A 17,729-nucleotide genomic window follows, 5' to 3' on the forward strand; every position below is an offset into this window, starting at 1 on the left:
CTTTGCTCTCTCTTCTCCCTCTATCACATTCATACAATTTCTTTCTAGTTATTTCTAAGGGAATACAATTCGATTTTGCCAATCGAATATTCCATATTTTGTTGTATCTTGGAAGTGATTTGCCAAGAACCCTTTAGCAAACTCATTCGAGTGGGAGCAAATAATATTTTAAGGAAATGATTCAAGTCGTACCTCAAAGTCATCATTCAGATTATTCTCTATATTTCTACATTAACTCTAACAACTACCTAGTATGGAAGTACTATAAAATGATTACATTGCTGCGTTCTACCATAACATCTAAAAATTTAGAAGCAATCATCAAGGAAGATGGCTAATCTCAAAAACATTTCCCTTCTTCTTGCCCTCATGTGTGTAATAGGTACGTACATAATCACTCATTTTTATTTTAACATATTTGAAAAGATAAAACACAGAGAATTGTTTTTTTTTTTTTTTCCCTTCTTCTTCTTCTCGTTATATGTCTAAATAATTATGAAAACAAAAACATATTTGTCCAACAACATAAGTATTGCAAGAGCGTTTCTCTCCTAAAATAACACCTTAATTTACTTTGGTGTGAAATCATGGTGCATGCAGAGGTGATTTCTGTGGATGCGCAATGCTCCGAAGGCCTAGGTCCATGTGGTAGCGATTGTGATGTGAGGTGTCGTTCTAGGCGTGGTGGTAACGCTAGAGGAGAGTGCAATCACACATTTAACCCCCCGTTATGTACATGTTACTATGATTGCATCTCCGCCGGAAAGAAAATGCACTGCAGGGTTAGGTCTTTGCTACGTCCAGTCGTGTGACGATGCGTGTAGTGTGCTGCCAAATACAATCAGGGGGTAGGTTTTTGTCAAAACATAGGAGCACGACACTATGTACGTGCACTTATGTTTGCTAGTAAACCTGGTGTACTGCATTCGATTATGCAAATTGTAATAGGTGATCAATAATGCATGCATGCATGCATTTTGAAAGGGGTGATTCATAACATATTCATTTTAATTTCACCAATGGATATGGATGATGAATAAAAGTTTCCTTTTCAATTTCATTCCAAAATTTATGAGATTTGAATTTAGGATGTTCTCTTACAAAGTAATAATTGAGTACATTTGAATTCGAACAATGCTTGCCTACTCAAAGTAGGAATTCATACTCAAAACTCTTCGTGTTCAAATCACAGAGTTTTGTGCTTATGATCAGAACCGTTTATATTATAAATCATACTGTAAAGATCATTTATGTAAAAAATAAATTAAAACTAAGGTCGTTTAATTAACCTATTCTAGCAAATACATAGATGGTTCGTAATATTTTTACCAATTCCGTCCATTTATTTTTATACAGTTCAATGACTAAACGACCTTAGTTTTCGTTGATTTTTTTACAGAGGGGATCTTTATATAGTGAATTATAATATGAAAGGTTATGATTATAAAAACAGAGTTCTATAAATCGACAACAAATAATTTTGAGTAGGAACTCCTCCTTCTTCTTTGAGTAGCCAAGCATTGTTCTTTGAATTCACCATGGTCTTTGTCAAATTATACAAATGTGTTTATTAAAGTCAGTCGACATCTTTTGAGACAAATAGAAGAGCTAATATGGCAGTAGATGACCACATTAAATGACCACTTAGTACTACGGTTTAAGCAGTAGATGACTACTTAGGACTACGGTTTAGTGGTATTCCTTTTCACTTGTAAGTGAGAGGTCTTAGGTTCAATTCTCGCCAAAGACGAATTTGAAAAACATTATTACTAGCCTCCACAATTTTACTAAAGAAATTATACGAAAAATGATTTTGATGCGTATGATTTAAAGATGTGCAAAGGAATTTTACTAAAGAAATTATACGAAAAATGATTTTGATGCGTATGATTTAAAGATGTGCAAAGGATCTTCTTTGTAATTTGTTTTTAAGTTTCAGAAGAAATGGTGTCTATTAAAGTCCAGTTTTCATAAATGAGAATCTAATCCTTTAGAGACTAGATATCCTCATCAATCCTTATCAGATATTTCCAATTACCTTTTTGACAAAAGAAAATTGTATCTTTATATGTAGTTAATTGGATCCATATAAAACTCCTTGACCCCCTAATGAAAACTCACCTAGTTAATAGAACTGACAATAAGACTTACAAAACAAGATGGCCAAAATTGGCTCTGTGGTCTCTACCCACTTTCTTCCGCTTGCCCCCGTGACATTGGTGATCATAGTTGGGAGAATGGTGTCCACCGTACATGGAAACCGCGACGGATGCGAGGATAATCTGGGTCCGTGCGGTGACGACTGTAACGAGCGCTGCCAAGCTAAGCACGGTGGGTTTGACGAACAACCTCAAGGGACTTGTCATCCCGAATGCCGCCCGGTGGGATGTGCATGTGTGATTACTACTGCGGTCCTCCGCCGTCTCCAGACCCGCCGAAACGATCGTGCACTGCGGCACTAGGTTTATGCGGGGAAGAGTGTTTTAACGACTGTTGTAATGCAAAATGTGGAAGCCAATATAACCAGGGTGTTGGCATTTGTGAGGGTATTGCCCCTTTAATATGTATGTGCCACCACTACTACAAAAAACACTTTGCACGAGAAAATAAGTTTGCTACGCAAAGTACAATTTCGTCACGCAAAATCTTGCATAACGAAACTTTGGTCGTGCATGGTTTGTCGCGCAAAGCTCGTGAAGATATAGTTTGCACGACGAAAATTAGTCTTCGTCGTGCAAAATATAAACGATTTTTGTTTTTTATTTTTTTTATTAAAATAAATTAATTTAATATTTTGCGCGACGAAATAATTTGTCGCGCAAGGTTTTTGACTTTTTGTTTTATTATTTCTCTTATATTAATTTAATTATATTAATTGTTTGCGCAACGAAATATTTGGTAGGGCAAGAATTTTAGAGTTTTTACTTTATTAATTTAATTTAATTGTATGATTTTATTTTTTTAAATTACTTTAATTTAAATTGACATATTCAAAATGAAATAACATATGAAAAATAGTGATCAAATTATCCAATATATATAATATATTCAAAATGTACACATAAATTAGCAAAGTACAACAATAAAATTCTAATACAAGTCTATTGTGGTAGTAGTGGCGGGGGATATGGTTCAATAACGTCCCAATCCTCAACTTTAGCTGTCAAAGTCTCGACAAATCCCTACAAAAAAACAAATATGGTCAAATAACAAAAAAATAACATAAAATAATACAAAAAAATTGGCATAATCTCCCCTAAAATTGGTATACCCCAAATACGACCCCAAACTGCACTCCTCACTCAATACTCGACCCAAACCTTGCACCAAACTTAAAACTAACTCAAAAAACACATATTAATGAAAAAAAATTAAAATTTGGGAAGAATATACCTTTTGGCAAGATTGAGAGTGAGTGAGAATGAGAGGGAGGAGTGAGTGTGAGAGAATTAAAGGAGACAATGAGAGAGAGGTGAGAGAGACGAGAGAGTGAGTGAGAGTGAGAGATAGTGAAGAGAGAGAAGAGAGATTAAGTGAGACGAGTGAGTGTGAGAGAGGGTCGGATTTGGGGAGAGGGAAATAGAGAGGAGATGTAAGAGTAGAGAAAGACATTGAGAAAATGGTGGATGAGTTATTTTGGTTTTAAAAACCTTATCACTTTGTGTGACGAAGGATACTAGTTTGCAAATATTAGTCGCGCAAAGTCTTAAAAAAATAATAATTTTCCCGCATCCCATTTTCGGTGCCTGCCCAAATTTTTAGAGTTTGCTCGACGAAGTGTTGGTTGTGTGCACGACGAAAAATTGATCACGCAAAGTCTTAATTTAAAAAAAAAAAAAAAATAATTCCCATGTCCCATTTTTGGCTCCAGTCCAAATTTAAGGATTTTGAACGACGAAATATTGGTAGTGTAATGTCTTAAAAAAAATTTAAATTTTTTTTTATGAGTCCCATTTTTGGTGCTCGCCTGACACACCCCGACCCGGAATGTCACTAAGACCCCAAATCGAGCTATGCTGGTCGACATCTGGGAGGTGACGAAGCCATAAAGTGTGATAGTGTATAAAATGTGAATAAATTAAAACCTAAAAGTGCTTAAGTAAACGAGTGCGCGGTGTGCGGTTATGGACCCCTTTCACACGTGATATAGAGCATAAGTAAAGTACAGTAAGGTAAGATAATAATTATACCATCATAAAAGCCACCTGAACTAGGGAGTGCCACAAGTCCTCGTCAATACAGAACTTTGCTACTAGAACCTGAAGGGGTGCAAAGTAGAAAGTGTGAGTGGGCAACACAAAGATTTTCAAAAACATTTCAATTATCAAAGGTAGTAACCCTTCGTCACAAAACCTGTATAGTTTCCAGAAAATCATACTAAGTATAAGTATGAAATCAAATGTATAACAATAGTAAATCCAAAAGTATACCACGACATAGCATCTCGGTAGCAACATAAATAATCATGTGTTTGATAACCCATACTAGCACGCAAGTCAGAAGTCACCTATGGTGGCATGTACGATTGCACCCATATCTCCTCAATCAATGATAGCACATAAGTTGGAGTCACCTACAGTGACCTGTACGACTTATCCATCTCTCATCAATCAATGCTAGTCAATAGCTCAATAACATGCTAACCAATAACTTAATAACATGCTAGTCAATAGCTCATCAATATGCAATAACATGCTAGCAAATAACTTAATAACATGCTAGCAAATAACTCAATAACATGCTAGCCAATAGCTTATCAATATGCTAGTCGATAGCTCAATAACATGCTTGCCAATAACTCAATAACATGCTAGTCAATAGCTCATCAATATGCAATAATATGCTAGCCAATAGCTCATCAATATGCTAGCCAATAGCTCATCAACATGCTAGCCAATAGCTCAATAACATGCTAGCTAATAGCTTATCAATATGCTAGCCAATAGCTCAATAACATGCTAGCCAATAGCTCATCAATACGCTAGCCAATAGCTCAATAACAAGCTAGCTAATAGCTCAATAACATGCTAGCCAATAGCTCATCAATACGCTAGCCAATAGCTTAATAACATGCTAGCCAATAGCTCAATAACATGCTTGCCAATATCTCATCAATAAGTATACCTGCACACGAGTCGGAACCACCTAAAGTGGTCTGTACGACAGGCTAGGTGTAAATAAGTACGCTCAAGTGCTACGATCACGTGAAGGTTGTGCGACGAATTGTAGGTCACCTATGAGTCGGAACCACTTAATGTGGTTTGTACGACAGGCTGGCACCAAATTTGGATCCATGGTGAGCGTGTGGTGCGGGAGGTGAACAATCACGTGAAGGCTAGGCCCTGTCCTTTGGTGAGAGCACTAACACCAGGTGCAAGTTGATGAGCTCTAACCACATCTCAACACAACATGTACAATTCATAGGCAACCAATAGGACAAAGTTGGAGTTGCCTAGAACATCAATATAGTCATACCATAACTCAATCATTTCTGCTAGTACCATAAACTCACCTGAACTTACCTGGTGTTATGCGTTCACCTTTACCCTTCAAAGCATTCACAATAATTATGTGCAGGTAATATACATATGGATATACCATGATGCAATCTAATACTCAACCATGTCATAGCATTTTCAATTATATACATAAATATAATATGGCATAAAAATGCATAAGTTGTAACTCCCTACTCCCGAACTATTTATTTTCGGGGATAATCATCGGTGACAAGCCCAACTAGACACTAGTTTAATTAATTATCAATACTTATGATTCCTTACTTAAATTTCTTGATTCTTCACACATTGATTTATAACCAACATTTAACCACCAACACATAAGGTTAAAACTTTCATTTTACACCAATGTCCCTCACATTGTTCAATTCCACAAACAAAGCTATTGTCTCAATTATTTAATCTCACATCTTGTATGGTTGCATCTAACGTCTGGTTAGACAGCCTATGTACCCTAAACAGGGATCAAGCCATTCGTAGTTCATGCCAGTCCTCCAAAACATTAGCAGAAATTATATGAAATTCAATTTATAAACGTTTGTGGAATTATCAATCATATATATATATATACGATAAAAGGAAAAGACCCACTCACCTGGAGTCCACGCTATGATTATCTAGCATGCACATCGAGGCGTCCCGAACAATTGGCGCCTAGAACAATTATCGAGTCACATTTCAGAACTCATATCAATAGTATACGTAATTCACATAAAGCACATCATCAAGGACATTCTAAAATAGTTTGAGACCCATTGACCACAAGTCAACTGTTGATCAAAGATTACGGTAGGGTCTACAACCATGTATAATTCGATCCGGAAGATCCGCATATTGGATTTTCGATCCATAACTTCCAAAGATTCACATTGTGCTTCTAAAACATCATACTAAAGTTTCATTATGATCCAACGGGTGGATTTCTGCCAATTGCCAAATCAAGTGGTGGTCAACGTTTTATTTTACGAACCTACAAATCTAATTCAGGAAGGTCCATATGTCAGATTCCCAATCCATACATTTCTAATATCCTCAAATATTACATACTATAATGTATTAAAGTTTGTGACGATCCAATGGTCGGATCATCAATTCATGCAAGGACCTCTTAATAGCCAACTAGGTGGTCAACTATGAAACTATATTAAACATCATAATTTCACTAAATGGATGTCAAAGATGGAATTGGGCTTCAAAATTAGCCTAGGAAGGTCAAGTGGAGTCTCGACCCACGTGCCGCCACATGCACCGCCGCGAGTGGGGGCCGGCCGCCACGATTCGCCGAAAAATTTCACTATTTCAAAAAATTCTCAAATTTCATAGAAGTGAAGATCTGAAAGAGAGGAACAACTTTCATACCTGCCACGAAGTCCAAAAGTGGATGGAAGATGATTAATTTTGCCCACGAAGCCGGTGGGTGCCTAAAGCTTCCCGGTGTCGATTGGTCTTCTACGGTGGTCCAACGGGGTCAAGGTTGGTTGTTTTGCTCCTGGGATTATGGGATACAAAGCCCAAGTGGTGGCATCAGACATCGCTTTACCGATTTGCCAGAAAATCGAAAAGAGTGGCTAGAGCACTGTTGATTTTTGTCGACTTTCGTGGCCTCCAACTGCCACATACCATGGTTAATCAAGGTGGGTCTTGGGTGAGTTTTGTAGAGGGGAATGAGAGCTTCAAGATGGTGGTAGTGGGGTCGAAAAACTCCACCGGAGTTGCCCAGAATCAGCCTTGGAAAATAGGAGCTCGAGGTGGGTGTGGGTCGATGGGAAGGCCAATTACCCTTTTTTTTTTTTTTTTTTTTTTTTTTCTCTTCTTCTTTCCTCATTTCTGATTGGGCTTCACCCCACAAGGTGGGGATTTAATTTAATTAAAACAAAACCTTGAATAACCAATTTCGAATGTTCGTAACTATATCATTATAATCCGGACTCGCAAATGGTTTTCGCCTATGCGTTCGTACCAACGAGTACTACGAGGATATGCTAAAAGAATAAGTCCCACATCTCTCAAACCGATGGTCAACGGAAGTCAAAGTCTTACCTCTAGGGCATTTTCGTAAATTCATGCTTTTAAAATTAATAAAAACGTAAAATTAAGGACGGGTTGTCACACCGCCCAAATTTTTAGAGTTTTGCGCGATGAATTATTGGTCGTGCAAAGTCTAAAGATTTCTTTTTTTTTTTTTTTTCAATTCTGTCTCCCATTTTTGGGTCCAGTCTAAATTTAAAGATTTTGAGTGACGAAATATTGGTTCGTCGTGCAAAATTTATAAAAATAATTTTTATAAATAATAAAAAAGAAAATAATTTTATTTAAAAAATTAAAATATAAATAAATTAAAATAAATAAGGCTTAGGCGACCAAATCTGTAATCGTCACCCAAAGAAAATAATAAAAAATAAAAAAATAATTTAGTTTAACAATATAAAATATAAAAATAAATAAAAGATAAGTAAGGGTTAGGAGACGAAATATTGATATTCGTCCCGTAAAGTTTTAAAAAAATAATAAAAACTTATGAAAACAACTATATTTTAAAATTTATAATATAAAATTAAATAAAAAACATAAATAAATTTGTTTGCGTGACACATGTATACATTATGACGTCGCGCTATTGGGTTTTGTGTAATGACCTCATTGTGGCGTCGCACAAGTTATTGTTTTGATAGGATACACATTCTACGAAACTAGTTTCAACGATCCAACCGTTAAACTTGTTTGTATATACTTCGAGATCACATAGGCCAAAAATTGCAAAAAATAAACATTCAGAGATCAAGTAACGAGACAAAACTTTTCAATGGTTATAAACGAAAAATCATGATTTAACAGTTATTTTAACTCCGATTTTGATGATTTTTTTACAACTACACTCCTTGACCCTACATGAATATAATGATTGAATTTAATTTTCAATTTAAAATAATTACACTAATGGATACGACAAAATCTTATGTTATACTTAATGAAAGTATAAATAAACTCTTAAGTGTTAGTGAATCTATTGTTTTGATGGGATACACATTCTACGAAACTCGTTTAAACGATCCAACCGTCAAACTTGTTTGCATATACTTCGAGATCGCATACCCCAAAAATCGCAAAAAACAAACATTCAGAGATTAATGGGACAAAACTTTTCAACGATTATAAACGAAAAATCACTATTTAACGGTTATTTAACTCTGATTTTGATGATTTTTTACAACTACACTCCTTGACCCTATATGAAGTCAATGATTGAATTCAAAATTCAATTTAAAATATTTACACTAGTGGTTACCACAAAATCTTATGTTGTACTTAATGAAAGTATAAATAAACTCTAAGTGTTAGTGAATCTATTGTTTTGATGGGATACACATTCTATGAAACAAATTTCAACAATCCAACCGTCAAACTTATTTGCATACAATTCAAGATCGCATACGCCAAAAATCACAAAAAACAAACATTCAGAGATCAAGTAACGGGACACAACTTATCAATGGTTATTTTAACTCCAATTTTGAAGATTTTTTACAACTACACTACTTGACCTTATATGAATACAATGATTGAATTCGATCTTCAATTTAAAATATTTACACTGGTGGATACCACAAAATTTTATGTTATACTTAATGAAAGTATAAATAAACTCGAAGTGTTAGTAAATCTATTATTTTGATGGGATACACATTCTACAAAACTAGTTTCAACGACCCAACCGTCAAACTTGTCTGTATATACTTCGAGATCATATACGTCAAAAATCGCAAAAAATAAACATTCAGAGATCAAGTAGTGGGACAAATGTAACATCCCACATCGCCCAGGGGAGTGGATCCTATAAGCCTTATATGTATATTCCCATCTCTACCTAGCACGAGACCTTTTGGGAGCTCACTCGCTTTAGGTTCCGTATGAACTCCGAAGTTAAGCAAGTTAGGGCAAGAGCATTCCTAGGATGGGTGACCTACTAGGAAGTTCTCGTGTGAGTTCCCAGAAACAAAATCGTGAGGGCATGGTCGACGACGGTGGAGTTGAGCCCAGGATGTGGTGAGGGCTCGGGTTGGGATGTGACAACAAAACTTTTTGACGGTTATAGACGAAAAATGACGATTTAATGGTTATTGTAACTTCGACTTTGATAATTTTTTTTATAGCTACACTCCTTGACCCTATATGAATACAATGAACTAATTTGATCGTCAATTTAAAATATATTTTTCTAACAAAAACCCGATCTGAACTACAATAATATATTTTTCCAGCATAAACCCGATCCGAACTACAATAATAAATTTAAAGCTACTTAATAAATATATATACCGTTCAATTTCTTAAGAGTTATACATACAAAATTAAGAAATTTAAAGCTACTTAATAAATATATACACCATTCAATTTTGCAAGTTTAAATTAAATCCTCATCTGAACTACAATAATAACTATTGCTATCCTCACTACTTAATAAATATATATACCATTCAAATAGTCTTTGCGCAACGATGAACCAAAACGTCGCGAAAAGGCTGTTTGCGCGATGTAGTTGGTCTGTTGCGCAATTTTCTAGCGCCAAATCAAGGTTTTTACCCTTTTTTCTTTCCCAACATTGCACGACGAAGGTACACCTTCGTTGCTTTTAACAATTTTGCTCAACGGAATGCTTCGTTGCGCAAAATGTCCTTGCGTGACGCTTATTTGTCAACGTTGCGCAGAATGTCTTTGCACATTTGTTCCGTCGTGCAAATAATTTTATTTTACAATTTAAAATATAAATAAATTAAAATAAATAAGGTTTAGGTGATCAAATGTGTATTCATCGTGCAAAGAAAAAAAAAATTAAAGAAATAATTTAGTTTAACAATATAAAATATAAAATATAAAAATAAATAAAAAATAAGTAAATAAGGTTTAGGCAACGAAATATTGATATTCGTTGCGCAAAGTTTATGAAAAATAATAAAAACTTGTGAAAATAAGTATATTTTAAAATTTATAATATAAAATTAAGAAAAACGAAAATAAATTGGTTTAGGCAACGAAATATTTGGATTACATTGTGCAAAGATTTTAAAAAATAATTTTTTAATTTTATTTATTTTTGTAAAAACTTTGCGTGACAAGCGACAATATATTGTGCGACGAAGTTTAGAATTTCGTCGTGCAAGGGTTTTTTTTTACTAGTGCATTATGAATGCGATGTTATTTGAAATGCATGCTTGGCTGCTCAATGCTTATCAATTTGTTAGGACAATGCTGGAAGTATATAATAAATAATAAATTGGTTATTGATTTCTCATTTCATGCACAGTAAGTGTCAAAATAATTAATTGGTTATGGAGAAATTGTCAGACATGTATGAACTTCTTATGGCCTAAAGTGGCATTTTTTCGGGTCAGGACAGTCGTCCGATGATTTACAGGGAAACCTAATTATTTTCCCCCATGCTTCGGCTCCATATTGCGTCCCTGCAGGCAACCAAATTTTGCTTAACTACATATCTTTTTTGAACACATACATAGTTTAAACGGAAAAAAAGTGCATACATACAAACATATCTATATATATGTATTTGTGTATATTGTTGCTATCATATAAAATTATTTGAGAAAAGTATTTTACACAAGGCAGCAACCAAGAGCACAAGAAGGAAGGTTAACCTCAGTGATCTCTCCATGTCGGTATTTAATAGCTAGAGGAAAGGAATTATATGATGGTTGTAGTGCTATGTTAGGTAATTTCTGAGTGATTAGAGCCCTCCATATCTATGATTATATATAGTTGAAATTGACAAGTATGTTCAAATCATCCGCCACCCGCAAGATCCCGTGTATAAACAAGTTCTGGGAGTTATTTTGTGCAACTGCCATATCTAGATATGGTTACTGTTTTACTAACGAATTAAAACAAGGATTTGGTAAAGAAATACATCAAATCAAGATGGAAACTAAGTTAATTTGCACAATCAGATTCAAACTGTATTAATTAATTTTCATTTCTACAGTAATTAGCTGTCTAAATACTCAATGTGCATTCAGCTGGTATAAGTTACTTCTGCACCTCCAAGCTTATATGTAACTGTTGACTCTAAAAATTACCAAACCTACGTGGCGCGCAGGCCGAGTAACTAATAAGCTAACTACGTCATTCGGTTGAATGCGGGGCGTGCCAACTCGTCGGCCGAGCTTGACCGAGGAGTAAAATTTGTTGATGTCGCGTTGAGTGCGTCGTTGACTTCTCTATCTTGCGATTGCGACCGAGGAAGGAACACTCTTGGTCTCTGGGTTCTATAGCCTGAAGACAAGGCTACTAGTTCTGCAGAGTTCACAAATCGTCGGAGCCCGATTCGGTCACTGTGATTATATTCGTAAGAGTATACGCACGCCGAATCGAGGCCAAACTATATGGGCACATGTACTCAAATGTGATGTATGTCTTGATGGTAAATGTAGTTCGGCCATCGGAATGCTGAACCCTGAAACTTACTTGCGAGTATCCAATCATAAAATCACTCGGCGTCCAGTACGCCGAGCAACACAATTCATAACACCTGACTACGCCGAGAAGGCTAGCAAGGTGACCTCTACCAACAAGGGTTCGAAAACCCTTCTCGGCCGAGACTTAGATAGATAACCGGTCGGCCTCGATGCAGTGCTATTTATCCAAACTGAAGGTGCTTCTCGGTCGGCTGGTTCTGCGGCAGCAGTGCTGTTTATCCAAACTGAAGGTGCTCACCGGGTGCCTCCACAGTGCTGTTTATCCAAACTGAAGGTGTATCGGCAAAAAAAGAAAAGGAAAAAATCTCAAGGTATTTGAGAGGTTTTGCGCAGGGCAATTGTATGCTGAATTGAAGGGGGTTTTTTGTTGCGTGATTTCTTGTATTTATAGCACCCCATTCCTTGAGACCGATTTGCATCCTGATCTGGATTGGGAGTCCTTGTTCCGCTTCAACTCTAACTCGAACACACCTACTCCCACTGGGTTTTTGAACTTTCCCTCCTTTCGAGGCTTTATTCTTTGTCGGTCGGGAATCCAGGTCGTACCAGGACTTCCTCGACCCTTTCTGCTTATCTGGACCACTTAGGGTAGGACCTGTCCGACCCTGCCAACTGGTCCGGGATTTATCATTCGGCCCATAGTATTTGACACAGCCTTGGGCCGAGCACATCCTGCTGCTCGGCCCAACAATATTATTTTGGGCCCAAACATTGCCCCCTCGCTTCTGAGGTCATCGACTGTTAACTTTTGGTCGGGCCTCGACCTTGAAGAAGCGGAAACGCCTATTGCTTTTCGGACTTTATTTCCCTTGATGACCATTACTTGTGCACATTTATGAGACATGATTGCATTCTCCTCATTACCCCCAGCGTACAGCCACGTGTCGATTCTCCGTCGATCTTAACGGCTTTCAATCATGGCCCTCGAAAACGTGCACCCACCGAAGCGTCTCTTCCTCATTAATGCATTAAAACCGCCGCCGCACGCAATCGTGCATCCTGGATCCTCGAGACCTCGATCTTATCCTCGCAGGTTCCCAAAATATCCGAAATGATTGGGACCTTTTCTCGGTTAAATTTCCCCCCAATTTGAACCAGTGCTTTTCGAATACCAAACGTTTGATCTTCATCCTGAAAAGCCTATAAAAACCCAACCTTCAAGTTCTTCCTGCAACCTCCTCTTTTAACCCCAAATCCTTTCCTCCATCAATGGCTTCCTTTATCTCAAAGCTCTCTGACGAGTGCAGCAAATGCAAGGACTTCATCGATCAGAGCGCCATTAAGACGCTGCGATTCGAAAACGACATGGTCACTACCCACCAGATTCTGGGCCCCCTTTTCAAGGACGCAGTACCGTCGTCCATCACTAACCTTCTCAAGGAGCAGTGCTTAATACCCCTACTGCAGGGGTTCGATTGGTCGAATTGGACTCTGGCGCGACCTCAAGGAGCCTGGCCTTCGACCATCACGGCCTGGGCCGCTTGGGTTGACCGAATGAGCACATTATTTGGCAAGGAGTGGAAAGCTCTTTGTATCTATGATGCCATCATCCTTTCGACCATGGAGATTGTCATGGACAAGGAGCTGCTTATGGCGGCCCTGAGTTTATGGTGTTCGGCCATTAACACCATGATCCTGCCTTTCGGTCTTCTCGGCCTTACAATCCTCGACATTTCGGCCATCCTTGGGACTTCTCCAACCGGCCTTCCCATCGGTGCCGCCCTTTCCGGATGCCCTTCTCCTCTTGACCTAAAGGCTTTATTCGACGAACGGGCCGTCGAGACGCTTAGTCGGGGCGACTGGGAGCCCTCAAGGGAAGAAGTTCAGAAGCTCCACAAGAACTTCTTCGACGACAATACTCTCATCCTTCACTTTGCCGGTCGAGGCGAGGAAAGCCTTAGGAAGAGAGAACACGAAGCCTTCCTCTTCTACTGGTACAACAAATTCATTTGTTGTACCAGGTCAAACAAATGCCTGGTCGAGAACATGCCGGTGGCCCAGGCACTGGCTAATGGTCGTTCCTTGGCGCTCAGCTCGGCCATACTTGCCAACCTCTACCGTTGCTTGGCCGAGACGACTATTAACAAGATTGACCCGGACCAGAACGGACCCCTCTGGGTGTTCCAACTCTGGTTGCAGGTTTACTTTTCCACCCTTCGCCCGGAGGTTCCCATTTTCCAACGATCGGCTGCCCTCGGCCTCCAACTGGCCTCTCGACCGGCGCCTCCTCACCGGGCCGACAAGGTCCTCAAACACTTCCTCAGCCTCGACGCCTTTTCAGACGACGAGTTCCTGGTATGCCGGCACCAGGAGTTCCCTACCTCGATCAGGCTCCCTACGGCAGCATGGGCAGAGTCCGAGGATGCGGATATCCGTCAACGCTGAGGGTCATTTGTTTTGCCTCGCGATCTTCCTCTTGGTTGTGATGCCCGCTGAGCCAGCTGGGAGGTTTACCATCCCTATTTCGTCGCCCGGCAGCTTGGCTACCTCCAAGGCTGCCCTGTACCCCTGCTTGCTTCTCGGTCCCTCCTGAGTCAAGGGCGTCTTTCTGGTTCCTCTGAGAGGGAATGTAAGACGTCAGAGCAGGAGTTTCAGGAGAAGTGCAAGAAATTCCGGCTCCGGCCGACGGTTCCTGAATCCTTGGGAACCGATACCTTCGGGGACTGGTAGGAAGAGTACACCAGCAACTTCTTCAGCGTCTCAGCCGAAGACGTGGTAAGCAGAATCTTCGGCGACCGCCCCAGATCAGCTCCCTTGGCCCAACCCAAGGAGTCGATCCAAGGTATATTGTCCTTTCGCTCTTTGTATTTCAATTGCTTGTCCTCGGTTATTAATTACTTTGCAATTTCAGGGGGTCGGGTGTCGAGGAAGGTGGAAGTGGTCACCGCGGTGGCGAGGTCGAAGAAATTGGTTTCCACGAAGAGGACCATCGCTACCGAGCGGATGGTCCCCGCGAAACGCCCCCATCGAGAAGCCGAGCTGGAGGATGAGGCTCCTCGTCCTTCCAAACGCGTCAAGAAATTGGCGAAGAAGGGCGACTGGGAGATTCATGTTGTTCCTAGTGACACCACAGGGACAACTGCTCCTGCCGGCTCTCCTTTTGTCCCGGCTGCCCCAGCTCCTTCAAACCCGATTCTCCCAGCCGTCTCTCTGCCTGAGACCACGGCCGATCCAGTCATCGTATCAGCTCCAGCTTCGGAGCCAGTCATGGCATCTGCCGTGAGGGAATCGGCCGCACCTGTCGAGGCACCCTCCACTCAGCGACCGACGGTCTTTCTGGAAGAGGTATAATTCTACTTCCATCCTTTGTTTCTTTAGGCTTCTGGTCGTCACGAAAATTTTCTTTTTCAGGACGTCGAGAGCGAGAGTGACGAAGTCCCGCTGGAGCACCGTCCTCGACCAGCCAACTCTCCTCCCGTCTATCCTCCTATGGCGGATCGCGAAAAGAGACCCATGGCCGATCCTGAGGCAACGGCCGAAACGCCGATCCATCCACAAGATGAAGACCTTCCCATTCCTCCGCAGGAAGTCTCTTCGGCCTTTGTAAGTCTTGTTTCTTTTGCGTTGATTTTATCATGACACATGTTCTTAAAAGACTATTAAATGTCAGGTGCCCGAACATTCATTTCACCGACAATTTTATGCGCCGACAGGCGTTGTCTATATTTCCTGGCCACCGTCGTGGCCATCAAATGTAGATGACCTCTATCGGCCGCATGAATTGAGAAGCGGTCTAAGGCACTGGACTCGGCCATTAAGTTCTCTGGGTTCGAGCAATGACCCAGAGGGCATGGCCGAAGTCTCCTCTCGGCAGGTCTAAAACAATCCTTTTGTCATGCACTATATTCTGTCGTCTTATTTTTCTTCACAAAGTTTTCCCTTTATGTGCAGCCATTGTGGGAAGTGGAGCTCGACGCTCTTCTTCATAGCACGACTGGTGAGGCCGGCTCCTCTGCTGCTCCTGCCGAACCAACGGGAACCATGCCCGAGGCTCAAGCCTTCGTGAAGTTGCACGAAGTCCTGTCTCTCTTTACCTCCCAAGCTCTCCGATGCAAGGGTTTTGACTCCGTTGGGGAGTGTCTTAATGACCTCGCCAACGGTGGTTACCTGAGCACGGAGAATATCTCCTTCCTTACCGACCTTTTGGAGCGGACTCGGCAACACTTCAATATTTTTGAACGAGCTCTACAAGCCGAGGATGACTTGAAGGCGGCCAAGGTCGCACAAGAGGCTGGTCGAGCTGAGATGGAGGCAATAAAAGCCAAGAAAACGAAGCTGACCGATTTTGATCGCCAAATCTCTGACCTCCAGCGTCAAATTTCCGACCTTCAACGGCAAAGGTCTGTTGCCGCTTCAGAGCTTGAGAAGGACTTCGAGGTCAACAGGGCTCGGCTGACGGCCTTCGCTGCCGGCGCACGGCACATCCAGCAACTGCAGGTCAATAAAAAGACGAGGCAGGCTGAGATAATTTTGAGCGAAGCGAAGTGGTTGGAGCTAAAAGCTGCCCTCGAGACTTTCCTCCCCTCGACCCCCTAGGAATTTATCTTTTGTATTTGTTCTTTCGTTATCAATACAATGGTTCTTTTGCTATCAATATAATGGTCTTTTACTATTAATACAATGGTTCTTATCAACACAATGGTCTTTTACTCTTGCATTTCCCATGTAATTGGATAGTACTTTTTTAAAAACTTTCCATTAATTGGCAATTTGTGAACTGAACCCGTCCGATCTTTGAGATGATATGCCCCCTGCCGAGAACTTTATGAACGATGAAAGGCCCTTCCGAATTCGGTGACCATTTACCAAATCGGGGGTCTTTAATCCCGACGGGCAACACCGTTTGCCAAACCAATTTTCCTTCGCCGAACGTTTTTTGTCTTACACGCTGGTTATACGCTCGTTCGGTAATTTTCTTTTGTGCTATCAATAAGTTACCCGCGTCGATTCGATTTTCTTCCAAGTCTTCTAATTCTTGTCGTATCGCTTGGCTATATTCGACACTGAACAAACTACTCTGCTCGATTACTCGTAATGAGTTTATACTCAACTCGACCGGTAACATAGCGTCGTGCCTAAAAGTTAACGCGTAAGGAGTGGTTCCAGTGGCCGACCGGGGTGAAGTTCGGTATGCCCATAATGCTTCATTTAACTTCAAATGCCACAACCCAGGCCTCTCTCTTACCGTTTTTTTAAGGATACCGATCAACACTTTATTGCTTGCATCGGCCTGTCCGTTTGCCTGAGGGTAGTACAGTGTAGATTGCTCAAGTCGGATATTCAGACTTGCCGCGTATTCCTTAAACCTATCGGCGGTGAATATGGTGCCATTGTCAGTTATGATCGTTTCTGGCACGCCGAATCTGGTCACAATATTCTCCTCTACGAAATTGCATACCTCTTTGGCCGTTAATTCGGCGTATGATCTTGCCTCGACCTATTTAGTGAAATAGTCAGTCACTACAATTATCCACGCGTGTTTCGCCACCCCCGACGATGGCGTGATTTTGCCAATTACGTCCATTGCCCATCTCCTGAACGACCATGGTTTAGTAACCGAGTGGAGTAATTCGGCTGGGGCTCTCTGCACGAGTCCATGGATTTGGCATGGTACACATCTTCGTGCATATTCGATGCAATCCTTTAATATACTGGGCCAGAAATAACCGTGTCGTCGAAGCAACCAGCGCATCTTTCGTCCAGATTGGTGTGCCCCGCAAAT

At 40.3% G+C, this 17,729-nt stretch overlaps 1 pseudogene; it reads left to right on the top strand.

Moving 5' to 3' along the window:
- Positions 1-587: 587 nt before the first annotated feature.
- LOC125469839 lies at positions 588-907 on the top strand (annotated as a pseudogene).
- Positions 908-17,729: the final 16,822 nt, after the last annotated feature.

The sequence above is a fragment of a genome, unplaced genomic scaffold, assembly GCF_019419815.1.
Source record: "Pyrus x bretschneideri cultivar Hongxiangsu unplaced genomic scaffold, Pyrus_bretschneideri_v1 Contig46, whole genome shotgun sequence".
Taxonomy (NCBI): Eukaryota; Viridiplantae; Streptophyta; class Magnoliopsida; order Rosales; family Rosaceae; genus Pyrus; species Pyrus x bretschneideri.